Source organism: Panthera tigris, chromosome B4 (assembly GCF_018350195.1).
Source record: "Panthera tigris isolate Pti1 chromosome B4, P.tigris_Pti1_mat1.1, whole genome shotgun sequence".
Taxonomy (NCBI): Eukaryota; Metazoa; Chordata; class Mammalia; order Carnivora; family Felidae; genus Panthera; species Panthera tigris.
Window position 1 is genome coordinate 100,998,415 of NC_056666.1, and position 18,466 is coordinate 101,016,880.

General features: G+C 35.7%; 1 long non-coding RNA gene across 1 annotated transcript; it reads left to right on the plus strand.

Moving 5' to 3' along the window:
- The first annotated feature begins 4,704 nt into the window (after positions 1-4,704).
- Positions 4,705-14,461, plus strand: LOC122240124. Its single transcript, XR_006219464.1, has 3 exons — positions 4,705-4,822; positions 10,116-10,177; positions 14,314-14,461. It is a non-coding gene; the product is annotated as an uncharacterized LOC122240124 (long non-coding RNA).
- Positions 14,462-18,466: the final 4,005 nt, after the last annotated feature.

An 18,466-nucleotide genomic window follows, 5' to 3' on the forward strand; every position in this document is an offset into this window, starting at 1 on the left:
TTTGGCTCAAGTCATGATCACTTGGTTGTGAGACTGAGCCCTGCGTTGGGCTCCGTGCTGAGTATGGAGCCTGCTTGGAATTCTCTTTCCCCCCTCCCTCTCTCTCTGCATCTCTCTGTCTGTCTCTCTCACACACAAAATAAATAATAAAAAATAAACAATGTAAAAAAGATAACAAAATAAAAGATGTGTGTAAAGAGAGAAGCAATCACAAATCATGGAAGTGAAAATAGGACATAAATAGGCTAAACAGGGCAATTTGGCATTTGTATTTTTACTAGTAATCTAAAAAGGCATTAATGTGGCTATATAGGAACATTACCTAAACTACAAAGAAGAAACCTTCAACAAGCATCTGTGAGAGAGTAGGGACACTAAACTAAGGATATAATGAAGGGGAGATTATCCATAATGCGTGACTCTTAAAAGATGCCAAAAAAACCTCTCCTTTGAAATGAAACTTTTAAAAGAATTATAAAACTTGTGTATAATACAATGACAGCATAGGACCCAACATGGGCTTAGAGAATACTGTCATTGTATAATCATAGTAGTACTTGGTACAGCTCAGCTATGTAGTGTGTATGTAGTGGTTAGGTTGTCATAAAATTATTAAACAGCTGTTACATATGAGAAAGTAATACACTTTCATGCTTGAGAAGCAGAAGCAAAAAAGGATAAAGCATGCTGTGGCACAAGGTAGAATGACGTGGCCCAGGAGGGTAGCTAAAGGAAGCAAACCTACCAGTTTGCTGCTAACAATACAAAAATAAGTAGATCACACTATGGGCAAAGAGGCAAAGTTATGCAGGGTGGTAGGTCCTGTAAACCAGATGTGTCTGTGACCAAAAGTGCACTCTTAATGGCAGAACATTGGAAAAGAATATTCCCTATACATTTTAATGATGTTTTTTGCTTTTTTTTTTTTTTTTTTTTTTTTTGAGAGAGAGAGACAGAGAACAAGTTGGGGAGGAGCAAAGAGAGAGGGAGACACAGAATCAGAAGCAGGCTCCAAGCTCTGAGCTGTCAGCACAGAGTCTGACGCAGGTCTCGAACTCATGAACTGCGAGATCATGACCTGAGCCAAAGTCAGATGCTTAACCTACTGCACGACTCAGGCGCCTCTCTTAGGCATTTTAACTCGAGGACCAGAAATTATTTTTCCACATCTAATATGTGGATATAAAGTGTATATATATATATATATATATATATATATATATATACACACACACACACACACACACACACACACACATATATGTATATATATACACACATATATATGTATGTGTATATATATGTACACGTATATATACATACACACACATATATATGTATATGCGTATACACACAAACACATATATATATATAAACTCAGATTAATAACCATGACAGAAGAAAGAGAAAACATAATTAAATTATACTTGAATTGAAGTAGTTACAAATAAGCACCTCTCATTATAGATTTTTTGTAGAGTATAAGAGAAATAGTTACCTTTAACTCCCAAATATGAATGCCCTTGAGATCTGTGTAAATTCCCTGTGAAAGAAAAACATTTATAGAGTCATCCTAAAACGGTGTAACAGAAAACATTTAAAAATATATTTATTGAGAAGTTAATATATTAATATATGTGCATTAATCGTGGTGGTCTGTGAACACTTTGCAAGATTTTGGAAAGTGAATTTGAATGGAAAGAGTCTTCTGTATAAGAACAGTCCCCATGTAAAAGCAAAAAGACAAGAATGAGCGTAGGGTTTACAGGCAACTTTCAAGAAAGCAGCCTGACTGAGAACAAAAAAGTATTTTGTAGTCTTAGGAAATGGAGTTGGATAACTGAGTTAGATTGAGATTCCTGAGAGCTTTGAATTCCTGGATGAGGAATTTCAGTGTTATCAGACAGAAGAGAGGAAGACATCCAATTACATGAATTGACCTGATTAGAATGGTGTTTTAGTAAGCTTAACCTCTCTCTGTGTAAGGGCTATTTGAAATGGAAAATTGGAAACTCAAGAGAAATAGGAGGTATTTGCATTAACCTATATAAGCAGTGATTAGGGCCTGAGCTCCAGGTGGTAATGGGAAATGGCTAATTCTACTCACATACACAGTTATTTTTCAATTTATTCACTCATTTATTCATTCAGTTACTATATATTGAATGTTTACAATGGGCCAAGTTCTGTGCTAGGCACAAGAGATACAGCAATGACAAAGGAAGTCAACATCCCTATTCTGGAAAAATTTACAGCCAAAGACTAGGGAAGAACAAAAAATAGTAACTTTGTATAGTGTTAAGAACTGTGAAATAATGAAGTAGGGGATGATAGGATCGGAAGTAATGGAGATACTGCGATTGGATGTGTGGTTAGAAAAGGCCTCAGAAGAGGTTACATTTGAGTTGGGTCCTGAATAAAGTAAGGAAATGATCCTGAGCAAAGAACATCCTAGATAAAGGAATATGAAGATGCTGAGCCAGAAGCATTCCTGGTAGGGAGATTCACTACATACAAACAGCATATTAGCTTCAAAGAATCTTTTTTAAAATTTGTTACCAACCACTTTCCCAGTTTGTTTGATTCCAAACTGTACTTATTATTGGGGCTGTTTTTCCTTAAACACCTATTGGTGTGTTAGACACTTTACATCAAAGTCCCAATCATTTTGCAAGTTCTGTCTCTTTTTTGTGTGCGTAAGATAAAACATGTGAATACAAGTAAAAATGTCATTGCCTGGCATATACACTGACTCATAATAGTAAATTTGCATTAAGTAAATGTAATGCCAGGTGTTATTCTGAGAGTTCCTTGAGACTGGCTCAGTGATACGTCTGCTCAGTTCCACTGGCATTGCCACTACACTGTGTCAATCATTCTCACCTCATCATGCAAAACCTCCCCAATCAGTCTCACTGTTTTCTGCCACCTTCTGGGTTCATCTCATTTCACAACCCCTACTGGAGTAATCACCTTGAAAAGCAGTTTTGTCTGGTTGCTTCTCTGATCAATAACTGATTCTACATTGGTTACGGAATAAAGTTAACACTTTCTTGTATGCGATTCAAGGCTCTTTTTCCAGTTGCACCCCAATCTACTTTTTGAAATTCTTATCTCCCCATTAGCCCAGCTTGAAATTTCCTACCCATTATCTGTGCACTGTGTCCTATACCATCTAAAATAATACTTCCCTCCCCCTAGTGTAAATCTAACTGATGTTACTCATATTTCAAAGCCTGTGTTGTTTTAATGGTTTTTCACTGACACCACACAGCTCACAATTCTCTCTTCCTTCCCGATTTCTATAACATCTGTTGTGTGTGCTACTAATGTGAGATACCTTGAACTATCTATTGCCTATCTATCTATCCCATAATGTGATATATATCACATTATACGTAGGTATTTGTTTATATTATAATTTTCTAGTTAGAATATATGCATGTATGTCAATTATATTGTGAGCTTCTAAAGGCAAGTACAATTTACTTCTTTTATTTCTATTGACAGCAGAAGAATTGTCAGCTCATAAGAAATATTCAACATGTATGTTGACTGATTAAACAGCTACATGTACATTACAAACAAGCACAATTTGTGAATTTGCTAATAGATTTATTTTTACTCCAAATAGTCAGGTTTGACTTGTTCCATAATACGTTTCCATTTTCCCCTCTTATCCCACACATAATTCACAAAATGTGCTTTGCATGCATTCTCTCTCTCTCTGTATATACATATATATGTGCACATACACATAAGCATTTGTAAGTACATATATACATACCACATATGCAGATTTCTTTATATATAACATATATAGGATGTGAAATATATATGACACAATGTTGGCTTGACAACATAAAGTCACATTTACTACTGTTGCATAGGTGATCATTAGGTTTTTTTTTCATTTTTAAAATGTATTTTTATACTCTATTGCTGTATTCTAAATACATATATGTTTAGAATATAACATCTTTCTGATAATTAAACTGTCATTATATAGGAAATCTTTTTATCTCTAGTCATGGTTTAGGTTAATAGTCTATTTTTTCTTTTTTTAAATTGAAGTATAGTTGACACCATTGTTAACCTTCATTCCTGAGAATTAAATAAACCAAGAGCTGCCAAATAGGACCCATTACCTATTTTTGTAAATGAAGTTTTATTACAACACAGCCACACCCATTTATTTATATATTGTCTATAGTTGCTTTCCACCTAAGAAGAGAAGTTGGCTAGATGCGTTACGGAGTATGTGGCACACAAAGCAAAAAATATTTACCATGGCCCTTTACAGGAAGAGTTTGCAGACACTTGTTACAAAATAAAAGAAGATGCATGCTTTTGGTTTGCATAGTTCTTGAGACGCAGGTGTCAAAGATCAGTTGATATTCTTCTGTTTGGCTTTATTTGCATTTTGTACTAAGACACATTCACTCAAAGGGACATTATTTGCCAATCATTCTTTTGTTGTTCAAGGCACTCAATTTAAGATACAGTGATCTTGAAAATGTGAAAGCTATTACAAGGACATGTCAGAAGGTGTAGAAGTTGAGCTTAATTCAGTATTATTTTCTTTCAAATTTCCTTTGATTATGCAAGGCCTAATTAGCAAGCTAAATCATAACACGAAGAATGTGTTTGCTTTGCAAAATCAAATCAATTGCACAATTTATGTTCTCTGCAGCTGCTACTTCCCATTTTTATAGAAGCAGATCCATTCCAGCTGTGGATGTGAGCAGAGCTGCCTCCAACTCATTGATAGTGGAAATATTTCATACTCATCAGTGTGACGTGATTCCAACGACCAAAGCTTGTAAGCAAATGTCTTTAAAAAAATTTACAAGCCCAGTATTTGGGAACTGAAAAATAACTAAATTGTAATATATCATAGGTGTTTAGTAAGCCTGAGGAAATAGAGTAATATTAGAGTAATATTCTATTACTTATTAATTTTATATTACATATTACAATGTACACATTACACATCAATATCAACGTTCAGTCTATTAATTTGAGGGTTTGAATTCTATGAATCTTTTTATGCATCTCAAACTGACACATTAAATTATTGATTTATGACAAATTCTAAAATATAACATTGAAAATATTTTTATTCCTTTACTTAAACAACTAAGGAGATATATACCTCATTGTAAAGAGACAACCAGAGTCTTGTTAATGAGTTAACAAGTGAACTCATTTGACATTCTCAATAAATTTCATTGACCTTATCACATTCAAGCATATATCTGTGCAATGTCTAAGGTACGGGTTTTGGCTCAATGTTTACTTACCAATATCTGGTTTGCTTAATAAATCTCCGACAATTAGTCATATTCTTATTTTTCTGCTTCTATCGACAATTTTATTGTTATTCCCATTATTTTTGGAATAGAGCACAGTGATTATTAAACAATCCCAGAATTGTAAGAAAGTAAATTCTTGCCACAGAAAAGTAATACATAAGAACTACATGTGGTGAAATGTAAATGGAATTGCACAGTAGCTTGAATAATAAATGTAATGTATCCCTGTGCACAGACCAAGATTCTGAAGTCACTTCCATTAACTTTTCCTGTGTATTGAGAAGCTAGATGAAAGCTGAGATTTTAACCAAAGTTATTTTTCATACAATAGCATGAACATATTCTGCATTTTTATGGTTAAACCCTTGGTAATTTGCATTTCATGTTTCTAAATTTTTACTTTTACTGTAGTAAGGGTAGAATTGATTTTGAAAAGGACAAAGGGATAAAAGAAGAACATACTGTCACTGTAATAACATATAATACTATTTAAAAGTCTAATAGATTTGGAATTTGTACATTAGCATGACATTTTTATTTGTTCATGTGGCAGTTACTTTTGAGCCGACATATTCGTTTAAAACTTAATTTAGGAAAGAATATTCATGTGGCATGGCTTGTAATGCCATTAGCACCAGTTGAGGAAATGTTCCTGAACTTCTCTCAGGATCTGAGTCATGCAGGAAGAGTTGTGTATATGAATAAGGGAAACATTTGATGAGGGTGTCTAGGAGTAGGAAAAATCTAATGGTTTTGATTTATATTTCATAAAGTGTATTTTTATAGTTACATCATAAAAGATAAAAATAATAAGTTTCCAGGGTGCCTGGGTGGCTCAGTTGTTTGTGCGTCCAACTTCGGCTCAGGTCGTGATCTCACAGTTCGTGGGTTCAAGCCCTGTGTCGGGCTCTGTGCTGACAGCTCAGAGCCTGGAGCCTGCTTCGGATCTGTCTCCTTCTCTCTCTGCCCCTCCCTACTTGTGTTCTGTCTCTCAAAAATAAATAAATGTAAAAAAAAAAATTTTTAAATAACAAGTTTCCATGGTTGAATAATTTTTGAAAACCATTACATATTATTTTCCTTGAAAATTTAGCATTCATTTCTGTATTAGAGGCTCTGAAAAATCCTAATTCAAGGTTCCTACATTTTTTTGCTTTGTTTTGTTTTACTTTACCCTTCATTCTCTCTTTTTTTTTTTTAATGACAAAATGCTTTCTTAAACTAACAGCTATTGCCATTCTATGGAAAAAAAATGCTCCAGAAAACATTTTGGGAAAGATGGAAATAGGTCTTAAAAAAAAAAAAACATATGAAAACACACATGGAGATATGAAAACCTCATAGGGTACCAGCCAGTCTCTCGTCAGATTCATTGGCACAGTAGGTGCCAATTCTAGGTTCCCTCAGGTGTTCTCTGGTTAAAAAGTGACCCTGCAAAAGAAGACTTTCAGAAGAAGCTGAGTGCGTAACAGTGGTTCTCAAGCTTCTTAAGATGGGTACTTTATGACTGGCAGGCACCTTTCAAGGAGTGCCTAGCTGTTCTCTACAATTCTCTTTGGGAATTTCTATCTGCCAAGAGTTACATGTTTCCCAAATGCCATATCCCTTGTTAAGCCATAACCCATAATCACAACATTTAACAAGAAAAAGACTGTAAAACACAATTCTTTCCAAACCAGGGGGTCTTCGGTTCTTGGGCAATTACATTGAAAAAATATGGAGACTGATACATGTGTCTAATCCTGTGTTAAGGATGGAGATTAAAAAAATGATAAAGTAAAAGTCTCAAAGGAGTAACAGGTTAGTGTAAGGTATAGTCATATATGCAAATAACCACAACAAAGTATGATAAATGCTGTGGTAGTGGAAAGAGTAAAGAGTCATAGGATGCCAGGGGTGAGAGGGAGAATACATTCTGCTTGCGGAAGATATGTAGAAGGTGGCCACAATTTCAAAGAATGGGTGACATTTAATCAGAAATAATTTAATAATGAAAAATAATATAATGGAAATAATTCACCCCATGGGGAAAAATACACTAGAACACGACAGGGATGTCCTCTCTCACCGCTGTTGTTTAACATAGTGTTGCTGGTTCTAGCATCAGCAATCAGACAACAAAAGGAAATCAAAGGCATCCAAATTGGCAAAGATGAAGTTAAGCTTTCGCTTTTTGCAGATGACATGATATTATACATGGAAAATCCGATAGACTCCACCAAAAGTCTGCTAGAACTGGTACATGAATTCAGCAAAGTCGCAGGATACAAAATCAATGTATAGAAATCAGCTGCATTCTTATACACTAATAATGAAGCAACAGAAAGACAAATAAAGAAACTGATCCCATTCACAATTGCACCAAGAAGCATAAAATACCTAGGAATAAACCTAACCAAAGATGTAAAAGATCTGTATGCTGAAAACTATAGAAAGCGTATAAAGGAAATTGAAGAAGATATAAAGAAATGGAAAAACATTCCGTGCTCATGGATTGGAAGAATAAATATTGTCAAAATGTCAATACTACCCAAAGCTATCTACACATTCAATGCAATCCCAATCAAAATTGCACCAGCATTCTTCTCAAAGCTAGAACAAGCAATCCTAAAATTCATATGGAACCACAAAAGGCCTCGAATAACCAAAGTAATTTTGAAGAAGACCAAAGCAGGAGGCATCACAATCCCAGACTTTAGCCTCTACTACAAAGCTGTCATCATCAAGACAGCATGGTATTGGCACAAAAACAGACACATAGACCAATGGAATAGAATAGAAACCCCAGAACTAGACCCACAAACGTATGGCCAACTAATCTTTGACAAAGCAGGAAAGAACATCCAACGGAAAAAAAGACAGTCTCTTTAACAAATGGTGCTGGGAAAACAGGACAGCAACATGCAGAAGGATGAAACTAGACCACTTTCTTACACCATTCACAAAAACAAACTCAAAATGGATAAAGGACCTGAATGTGAGACAGGAAACCATCAAAACCCTAGAGGAGAAAGCAGGAAAAAACCTCTGACCTCAGCCGCAGCAATTTCTTACTTGACACATCCCCAAAGGCAAGGGAATTAAAAGCAAAAATGAACTATTGGGACCTTATGAAGATAAAAAGCTTCTTAACAGCAAATAATCAACAAAACTAAAAGACAACCAACGGAATGGGAAAAGATATTTGCAAATGACACATCAGACAAAGGGCTAGTATCCAAAATCTATAAATAGCTCACCAAACTCCACACCCGAAAAACAAATAATCCAGTGAAGAAATGGGCAGAAGACATGAATAGACACTTCTCTAAAGAAGACATCCAGATGGCTAAGAGGCACATGAAAAGATGCTCAACGTCGCTCCTCATCAGGAAGTACAAATCAAAACCACACTCAGATGTCACCTCATGCCAGTCAGAGTGGCCAAAATGAATAAATCAGGAGACTATAGATACTGGAGAGGATGTGGAGAAACGGGAACCTTCTTGCACTGTTGGTGGGAATGCAAACTGGTGCAGCTACTCTGGAAAACAGTGTGGAGGTTCCTCAAAAAATTAAAAATATATCTACCCTGTGACCCAGCAATAGCACTGCTAGGAATTTACCCAAGGGATACAGGAGTACTGATGCATAGGGGCACTTGTATCCCAATGTTTATAGCAGCACTCTCAACAATAGCCAAATTATGGAAAGAGCCTAAATGTCCATCAACTGATGAATGGATAAAGAAATTGTGGTTTAAATACACAATGGAATACTACGTGGCAATGAGAAAGAATGAAATATGGCCTTTTGTAGCAACGTGGATGGAACTGGAGAGTGTGATGCTAAGTGAAATAAGTCATACAGAGAAAGACAGTTACCATATGTTTTCACTCTTATGTGGATCCTGAGAAGCTTAACAGAAGTCCATGGGGGAGGGGAAGAAAAAAATGGGTTAGAGAGGGAGAGAGCCAAAGCATAAGAGACTTAAAAACTGAGAACAAACTGAGGGTTGATGGGGGGTGGGAGGAAGAGGAGGGTGGGTGATGTGCACTGAGGAGGGCACCTGTTGGGATGAGCACTGGGTGTTGAATGGAAACCAATTTGACAATAAATTTCATATTAAAAATGAATAAATAAATAAATAAAAATTAAAGAGCTGCGGAATAAAAAAAACAAAGATTCCAACAGTATAATGGAAAAACATGCAAAATAGGCAATTAAGTATTTAAAAATAAATGTTTGCAAAACACTGCCTAGGTTGGTAAATCAATTGTAAATAAATTGTATTTATGAAGAATTTATGCTGAAATAGAGTGGCAAACAAAACTTTCTGATCATTGCCCTCAGGAATTTATAGTGTAAACTTTGATAAGGCTCTGATTGTAGTCATGTATGGATATGTGTGTATGTATGTTTATATATATACATATATATACATATATATATGATGTACAAATGCAAAGTTACCTCCTTTGTAAAGTAATCCCATAGCAAGCCTCAAATGCTATATAAGCAATGGTACAGGTTTAAGACTTCAAAAATGGAGCATTGTAAGTATTCAATGCATATTGTGCACATGAATCCATATACTTCTGCATTACATGTAAAGCTCTAGTTCAATCACCACTGGAGAATTTTTCTCAATGTGCCATTTATGTTTTGTATATTTTCTGGTATTACTAGATTCCTTTATTAAGAATTAGGGATTAAACAGGTAGGTAGAGAGAATTTCTTTATGTTATTGTCTCTTCTCTTTAAACTTTTGTACATGTTTAAATGTTAATAATACATTCTCTTTTCTGTTTCTTTCATGAGTAAAATCTGGACTCATGTCATGGCTTAAATGCAGCCTATGCTGGCAAGCTATGCATATTAAGGTAACGTAACATTTAAAATTGAGCATTTATCTTTCAACTTAGTAATATATACATGTGGATAATTCTGGAAAAAAATGAAAAACACACACTCAAATATACCATCTTTCTTCAGAGGAGCACTTGTTTCCCCTAGAAGCACAAACTGTTCAAAATGAATCTGTTACGGTTGAGTTCATCTTTGTAAAAATTCAATTTATAAACAATGACTCATTTATTCCTTCGATTCTTAACATGATAAAACTTCCCTGAGAGTTTTATTCTCACTGCATAATTGAGACATGATATCTGTGTTGTTGGAAATCTTACTCTTAAAGTTATAGAAACAACATGTGATATGTCACGATGCATACTCTCAGGTAGCAGGAGCATTCCATGTAGATGTTAACAAGTGTGGAAGATGATACATCATCCGTGCCAAGTTCTTAGCAGTAAATGTAGCTGCCTTCCAGGCTGGCTAGATTGCCCTCCCCCCAACACATACACACACTTCTATTCAACAGAAATCAGAGATGATTTCTGAAAAAAATTTTATATCATTGCTTTAAAAAAATAATGTCAATTTCTTCCTAATCGTCTACCTGTTAGTAAAGGAGCAAGATGTGTCACTCAAAAACTACTACAGTACTAAGAAGAGAGTATGTGGTACATCTTAATTTATTTTGCTTGTACTTTGAATTTTCAAAAGACAGTGAAAACAATAAAGACAACTTTTTCCTGGATTCCAGTGAGAAAATGGAGATGAAATGATAGTTTATTACCAGATGGAATCATTGAAAATATAGGAAGAGAATTTGTTAAAAATTTTCATGACACTACATACTAACAAAAATTTCTAGGTCCCAGTACTCTATACACTGCACACATATTACACACATTTGTTCAGATGCCTCTGTTAATTACTGAAATGTAAATGTAGTCATACCTGAAGTCGAAGACAGCTTTTTCAGTACCAAAAACTTCATCCTTTCAAAAAGTCTGCTTCCTTACCTTTGTGATTTTTTTCACATTAGTTTGTTATTTTTTTCACACTACTTTGTTATTTGATTTACCAAGTAGTGACCATCCTCTCTAGCGCCTTTCATCACATTCTTTCAGTGATTTTGTAAGATACAAGGATTCATGCTGAACATCAGAGACATAGCTCTAGAGCAGCTGTTGCTTCCTAAATCTCCTCTTGTTTTCTGATTGTGAAAATTCAAAGTTAAAAGTAGCCCATTGCATCTCTAAGCAATATTCTAGTAACGCATTCACAAACACACAGAATTAGAGACTTCTATTTCCGTCAGGCTTCTAACTGATCTACTTTAGTATTCACTGTGATCCTGCAAGCACCTAGACCAGTACCTGGCCCATAGTGCATGCTATTATTTGTTGAACAAGGGAATTTGTGAAATGTGTAAGTGACTTTTAGATCAAGAACAAAGACGATATAAGTGCATTAATTAGGGAAGGTCATATAAAGTTAACTGATAACAGAAAGCATAACTGTTTATCTTTACATTTATCTTCTATAACTAGAATGTTCTCAAAATGGAAAGGAAAGAACAAATATTAAAAAGGAAATTAATCTTTGCACATGTCAGGATAGATCAGTCTATTCTGGAGTGAAATTAGAGCCTATAATTCCGCAGTCCAGTGTAGGTCTGGGACTCTCTTTGGCAGGAAACAGCTTTACAGGCTCTTTTCGTCTTGTGTTGCTGATATTTTAATTACATGGTGCCCAAGTTCACTATAGTAAGGAAGGGTGGGAAATTATATAGGGATTTTATAGCCAGAGTTATAAGATAAAAACAAATACATGGACGAATAGATGATAGATAGATAGATAGATAGATAGATAAATGGTTTAAGAGATAGGTGGATAGATAGATGATAGATGGATGGATAGATAGATAGATAGATAATGTCTCTCCACATCAGTCACATGGTTTAAACGGAGCCTCGAGGGAGGCTGGGGAATTTATCAAACAGTATGCCTAGGAAGAGGAAATGGTGTGGTAAGCACTTTGGACTGTTTTCGACACAGTGCTCAAGGTAGATAGCCACTTTAACTGAAATCAAATCCCTAGTCCAAAGTAATGGAACATCGTATTATATAAGGAATTTACATGTTTAATTGTGGAATCATTATGAGTAATCACATTTACATTTTGGGAAAAAAAGAAGTGATGCCGAAAGAATTGAGGTGGGAAAAGTTTCCTCATATTTTGTTTTTAACAATTAAAAAAAATTCAAAGTGGCAAACATAGATTTTCTGTAAAGCTCTAGATGAGATGATTAAACATAGTTTATGAACCTCCCAACAGTAAGAGGTGGTTGCTGGCAGGCCCACCTGAGCTCACTAAGAAATCAGCATAGGTGGTGGCATAATTATGTTTGCAAATGTGACCTGAGAAGGCTGACATGGACAGGGATGGAGTGGATGAAATATTTAAGGTTAGAGAACTGAACAGGGAGACAAAACCACTGCCCAACGTTCATATGAAAAGAAAACAGTGGTGTTGGTAGACTTTAAACTCAAGCTAAGTCAACAATGTGAAAACAGAATAAAGTGGCTAATTTGTTTTAGACTATACAGATAGATAAAATTTGGTAATAGGTAAAAAAGTAATAGATAAAATTAAAGAGTAATTAGTTGTTTATTAGCTACTATCAGGTCAAAATGTGATTCTACTTAATTTTTGACACTTGGCAAAGAGGAAAAGGGCATAATCACTATGCCCTTTGATTACATTTCCTGACTCCTGCTTTCCACATTTTGTTTTCTTCTGTGGTATTGCAACAGTCTCTTAGGTAGGCTTGTTACTTCCAGCGCCAACTCTTTCCAACCTAAGCTCCACACTGGGAGTGATATTCTAAAGTATATCATCTGATTAGGTTATTCCCTTATTTAGAGTCCTTCACTTGTTCTACTTTTCTTTTTGTAGGATAAACTTTAAATTCCTTAGAAAGATGTGCAAATTATGGAACAGTGCACTATTATTTAAACAGTAGACTATGATTACTTAGTGGTTCCAAAATAAATTTCCTCTTTTGTGATGAACATTTCCTCTTTTGTGATGAAATTGTTTCTTTAGAAACAATTTAAAAAGACTGTACTAGAATCAAAATAGCCAAATAAATCACACATAGTATAAATACCTATAATTTTGTGGAACGTGATACACACACACACACGCACACACACACACACGCACAAATTTATCACGTAAATATATTTCTCACTACTGACTGCGGTAAAAAAACAAAACAAAAAAAAACAAAACAAAACAAAAAAAAAAAAACAATTACTTTGAATGCCACTGGCATAGTGGTTCAAAGCATGAACTCTGGGGCAAGATAACCCGAGCTCCAAATTCAGTTCTGCAATGTACTAATTGTGTAACTTTGGGCAAATTACTTAATATCACTGTGCTTCAGTTTTCACATTGTAACTAGGCAAAGAATAATATTTACCTTTGTGATTATTTTGAACATTAATAAGTATATATATTGTATGAAAAAGTACCTGATTCAAAGTATGTATTCAGTCAATGTTAACCCTATTGTTTGGACACTATGAGGCTACATTGTTTTAGTTAGTTTTGTTTTGCTTTTAAATCTGGCTCCTACTCTAGTCTATGGCTTTACCTTACTTGCCCTTCCCTACTCACATACTTTACTACAGCCTATTTGAATTACTTAACGTTACTTAACATAGAATCTCACAAGATTTTCTCTGAAGAAACTGGGGAAGAGGGAAGTAACATGCTTTGCCCAGATTCATGGAGGCAATTACTCTGGTGTGCTCAAGGCCAACATTCATGCATCTAAACACAATGTCGCATAGCCCATATTGCCTTCACTTTAATCATAATTCCAGCTATCTAAACAGCCATCATTCTTCCTTGTCTTTGTTGTGTATCTCTGACTAAAATTCCTATTTCATTGTATATCTGTCTTTCACATTGGATTGTGCTTCCTATACTTGAAATATTTTTCTCTCAAAAATTGTTTTGGAAAAGTCCTACGCAGCATTCTAGACTCTGCTCACAAGCATCCCTCTCTAAATGCAACATCTAAATGCAGACACAATTAGTTACTATTTCCTATTAGTTACTTGTATTCCAAAAGTACTTTGTGATTTCCTTTAACAGTGTTTCAATTCCTGTTATGAGATGTCAAGGAACAGGTCACTACAGTCAAGTTTGGGGAATGCTACACACTATGACTTCTAGTCCTTCGGAAAATCACAAAATATATTAACAATTTAAAGTTCATAGAAGACCTGAAGGAAAGACGTCAATTTTTCTTTTGTTTTCCAGATTTGAAAAGTAAACTTTGAACCATTATTTTGGTGTAATGCTTATTAAGGAACCTCTTTTGAAGATGCTGCACAGTTAGTATTTATTCCCCTAAATTGGGATTCTGTTCAATGCCTACATTGAGTGTTGTAGTGGATCTTTGCTATTTTGGGTATCCAATGTTGGAATACATTTCCTCTTTTGGAATAACCCTTAAATATTTGGGAAACAGGATTTTACTCACCACCATGAAAACAAAAGGAGTTCTGTCATCTATTGAGGTCTGATGTCTTATTACCTATTTTTATCTGGGAGTTTGATACCTGAGGGAAAATTAGGAAGGTACAGGATATTTATTGCTGCTTTTGGCAAATTCTGTGACTGCCAGTGTCCAGTAGCATTGGAGCCATTGTTTTCCTGTTTTACGTAGCTTTTACTGCACCAGAAAACAGCCACAAACATCTCAGTGGCATAAAACCAAAGCATTTGCCTCTTACTTGTGAGTTACGTGTTAATTGGGGCTCTGCTGATCTAGACTGTACATGGCTGGACTTGGCTCCAAGCCATGCCTAGTGTTTAGAATTTCTCCCTATCACTTACATTCTTCTGAGACAGTGGGATACCTGGCACATGCATGTCGGAGGCACATTCCAAGTGTTTGCTATTATCATGCCCACAGACATCCCATTGGCCACAGGAAGTCACATGGCTAAGCCCAAAATCAAGAGACTAGGGAAATACATTTTTTCTACCAAGAGACCACAGCAAGGATGTGAGTGTATAATGTTATCATAATGGAATGGAGAATTGAGAGCATAATGTAATCTGCCACATGTTCTATGCATATGTTTACATGGCTGACACTTAGTTGAGCCTTAAGTTCTTTGGTTCCTGCTGTAGAGTGTTTCTCCAGTCTTCCTATTAATTTGGTGAGCATCTTGATACCCTTTACCAAACGGTGACATTTCAAATTATGTGGCATCATATGGGCATGTGTGAGAGAGTCTTTGGCCAAAAAGATGAAATCCTCAGGTGATGTCAGGAGGCAATGTCCCACCCTGTACCTTAGTAAATCCAAATCCTGATTTATAAATCTTCTCCATGATACTTACATTCTCCCATCAAACATTTATTATAGGAAACCTTGATCATTACATAGGATATAATTTTTTAGGAATATAATTTAAAAATAATGTCTTTATTAGGATGTAACTATTTCAGGTTTTTATTCCAAATTCCTTCTGTGTACTATCTTTTCAACCAATATTGTCACCAAAATACTCACTTTCATAAGTATGGTTGAAAGTAATGATATGTATGATTTTTTTCCCCTAGTAGGGACAAAACTTGGCAGAGGTGGGGATCTCCAAATAATTACATTGGTAAGTATGAAATAGTTGAGTTTTAGCTAGCAGTAACGATTTTTTCCACAGATGTAATGTTCTTCCGGATCACTAAATGTAACTGGTACCTAGTTTATTAATTAATATTAATTTTTAATATATAAGAGCGTACTTCCACTTGAGGGCAGACAATACATATTAGATATCAAAAGAATGCTAGTCAAGAACAGAATAACACACCCAAGACCTGGAATGAAGAAAATTTCCAGTATATGTGGGAAAAACAAGTAAGCCTGATGATTAGTCAGTATGAATTTTTCTCAGTGTTCTCCCTCTTCGTTAGAAATTTGAGCATGCAGGGTAATGCACCTGCACATCTGTGACTGCTAGAGAGAATTAAGTGAAAGCACTCCTGTCTATCCAAAAAGAAAATAGCATTTTAAACTACCTTGTAATGCAAGATAATGAGCTGATATGATTACAGGCTAATAGACTCCATTACAGCACACAATGCCACTCTGGGGTCGGTCTGATATTCCTCTTCTCTCACTCCAGAGGCCACTCTGCTACTATCTTGTCTCCCTGTTTTTACTTTTAGTGTGTAGATTTACTGCTATGTTGTGTGTTTAATTTTGTTAGAAGAAAAAAAAAAAACGCTTGGTAAATTCTGGTCTAAGCTGGTATGGATGTCTGAAAAGTAAGTATAAAATCAATGCTTTGTAAGCTCCAGGAAAGAATATCGACTAGTAAGGAGATGCATGACTGAGACACACAGTCAGTGACCTACACTCATCACCAGCTGCCACAAAACAGTACTGCTTCTTCAAATTCCAGTTCTTTTTCATGAAAGGAGTAATTTCTGTGGCAGATTCGATGTGCCATGGAAGCTGAATCAGTTAAGGTTTGGGCTTATTGAATGTAACTAAAAACCTAAATATAGCAGATTAAACAAAGTAAAGTTTATTTTTCTGTCAGGAAAGATGATTTAATTTTCGCTTGTATCTCATCATCCAGAGATTAGCCACCTGACCAATGCTCCCTGCAAGGTATTAATTTTTTAATTGGAAATATTGCCACATTCAACTAAATAGTAAAGACAAAAGGACAAATGGGTATAATAGCACACTTAGTCACATATCAAGTCCAATAACAACAGTCCTGGAAGCGAATGGTAAGAGAATTCCTCATGTTAAGACAGACAAACATAACCAGCAATTGGAATACAATCTCATTTAATAAGAAGAGTAGAGTACTACAGGTGACTGTAGAGCAGAGTACTTTGAACTGTCAAAGAATAATTATACCATACAGAGTTAAACAGGCAAAGAGGACATTATATAAGAGGATTGCAAGAGGTCAAAGAGATGGAACTAAACTCCATTGGAACAGAAGGTGGGAAACTTGCAAGCACTCTGGTGAGCTAAGGGGAAAGTACTGAAAGGCCTTGGTTTGAGGGGAGCTCAATCAGTTTGATCAGGCCATCTGTGTTTGCCACCTGGTGCTTGTGGAAGTCAGGCTTCTACCCTCCACAGAGACCGGAAGACAGCAAGCTATCTTGATTACACTTTGAAGGGATGATTCCCCCTTCCTTCCTTCCTTCCTTCCTTCCTTCCTTCCTTCCTTCCTTCCTTCCTTCCTTCCTTCCTTCCTTCCTTTCTCTTTTCTTTCTTTCTCTTTCTTCCTTCCCTCTTCCCTTCCTTCCTTCCTTTCTCTTTTCTTTCCATTTCTTATTTGCCTCTCTCCTTCCTTCCTTCCTTCCTTCCTTCCTTCCTTCCTTCCTTCCTTCCTTCCTTCTTCCCTTTTTCTTTCTTTCTTTCTTCTTTCTTTCTTTCTTTCTTTCTTTCTTTCTTTCTTTCTTTCTTTCTTTCTTTCTCCTTCCTTCCTTCCTTCCTTCCTTTTAGAGAAAGCGTATACAAGCAAGCAGAGCAGAGGGGCAGGGAGCAGAGAGAGAACCTTAAGCAGGTCCCACACCCAACATGGAGACCAACACGGGGCTCAATTGCACGACCCTGGGATTATGACCCGAGCAGAAATCAAGAGTCCTGTGCTCAACTGACTGAGCCACCCAGGCACCCCTGACTCCCAGTTTCTTGAAAAAGAATTCCTGGCTTATAAAAATGGCAACAGGCTGGGAGAAGATTTATATCTCAAAGGGGAGATACTATAAGAAAAAGAAGTATGGTTGGCTTATAGTCGGGAAGAAACTGGTTTAAAGTTTAGTCAAGCTAAGAGGAACAGGAATGTTAAGGACCTCTTGGTTAATCTCATTAATGTTGTTCAGGAACTCTAGACTATGAGAATGACAAAAAGTAGAGTAAACTTAAGTCAGTTTTTAAAAATTGTTCTTAAATTCTCTATCAATATACCCCCTTGTTGCCTGCACCTCAGGGCAGACTACTCCCACATCCCTCTTTCTCCCCAGCCTTTGCTATGTCACTACAGGTGAAATTAATTTTGTGGACCAGTCAATAAGAACTTTAAATACATGTGTTTAATGTTCTGAAAGACACATTTGAAGTCATGGTATATATTAAAATGAACAAGAAATTAGGAAACAAAAGTTGGCAGAAATGAAATAAGAAAAATGTATATGAAGAAAAAGCACTTAGGCATATTGGAAATTAAAATTATATTCACTGAAATAAATATTTGATCATGCTCAA